We start from the raw sequence: 1,518 nt of genomic DNA, 5'->3' as shown, positions 1-1,518 counted from the left end.
CATCACTAGCCCTGAAGCTGCTGGTAGACATCGCGGTTGGAATTATCAAAGGTTTTTGACACCTGAGAGACACCGTAGCAACTACTTTGCATTTAGAAGCGGGGGGTGGGGGTGGGGGGAGGACCAGGGAGGATGATTCAACCACTCAACCACTAGATGTCGCTGAAAACAACAAATCATACACACTGTGCCTTTAAGAGGTTCAGTACCAACCAGGTGTGTGCAGGGTGAGTGTTGACACAATGCCAAGGCAGAAAGACATCAGCAATGACCTTAGACAACATGCTGCTCCTGTCAATCAATCTGAGAACGGACCAAAGGTCGTTTTTGACAATTTAGAGTTCATCGCGTTACAGAAAAAGACCATTGACAAGCGGAAAACATTTAAAACAGCTGCTAATTGTCCCAACAGATTCACCCCAAGATCAGACCATGCAAAGCTCAGAGAAACCGCTGAAAAACCCAAATGCTCCATCAGACTACAGGCCTCGGTTAGCAGGTTAGAAGTTAACGACTGAACCTCTATAGCTTGTTTGGAGAGAACACAGCAACTAGGTTAGATCTATGAAGTTGTATCAAGGTGTGTCTAAAACATCTAAAACCACGTCCTTTGGACAGATGAGACCAAAGCATGTTTACCCATAATGCACAGCACCATGGTTGGAKAAAACTGAACAGATCAGCACAAACTCCTCATACTAATGCTCCTTTTTCCATTAGTGCCTCTACAGAACGGTTCGACTTGACTCTCCATCATTCCAAGGCTTTTTCTCCAGCAAGGATTCGTGTAACCAGCCCCTTCTTCAGAACTTACTTCTCTGTGGTTCCAAGTGTACCGTGCTGGACTGAAAACACATCAGGAGACTGTCGGTCTCTGATTGGTTAGGGGGTGGAGTCACTGGTTGAGTCACAAGAGCTGCTCTCACAACAACCCGATCAGCCATTTACAACAAAAATGTCCTCCATGTCCTCCATTGTTATGTTGTGTATGTTTTCAGGGTCTTCTTCTACTATGTTTAATGGTGGCTTAATGGAGCATAAGTGCCACCAGCTGTTAAGATGTGTGGCATCAATTTTCGGACACTGGGACCGCCCCACTTTACGCTGAACCCACCCACTAGAGCAGTTACAGAAGTGTAATGGAAAACCACCCAAACCGTGCTGTAGAAGTGGAAAAGGGCCAGACGTGTCAAGCACGGTGGAAGGCTGATGGTTTGTTCTGCAGCTACAGGACCTGAACACCTTGGAGTTGACCGTGAACTCCTCTGTAAACCAAAGGATTCTAGAGTTCGATGTGAGACTCTGTCCTGAAGCTGAAGTTTGGACCAAACTTTGTTTTTAAACAGAACATTGGGCCTCATGCAAGAACATGTTCGTATTCTTATGCTAAATTTCTCTTACTTTTGTTCGTACAAAGGGTTCGTACGAACATGTCACGTCAGATTCAACAAACACTTCTATCTTCAGGAAAAGTGTGTAAATGAGCTGCGTAATTTACACCTGTTCTATCCAGCTGCT

At 45.2% G+C, this 1,518-nt stretch overlaps 1 protein-coding gene across 1 annotated transcript in view; it reads right to left on the bottom strand.

Moving 5' to 3' along the window:
• The window catches only part of hdlbpb (high density lipoprotein binding protein b), a gene marked incomplete in the record, with an annotated part of 27,562 nt that overhangs the window by 19,226 nt on the left and 6,818 nt on the right, over positions 1-1,518 (bottom strand).

Source organism: Austrofundulus limnaeus, unplaced genomic scaffold, assembly GCF_001266775.1.
Source record: "Austrofundulus limnaeus strain Quisiro unplaced genomic scaffold, Austrofundulus_limnaeus-1.0 Scaffold223, whole genome shotgun sequence".
NCBI lineage: Eukaryota > Metazoa > Chordata > Actinopteri > Cyprinodontiformes > Rivulidae > Austrofundulus > Austrofundulus limnaeus.
Note: the sequence above shows the minus strand (reverse complement) of the source record. Positions and strands in the feature narration are given on the sequence as shown.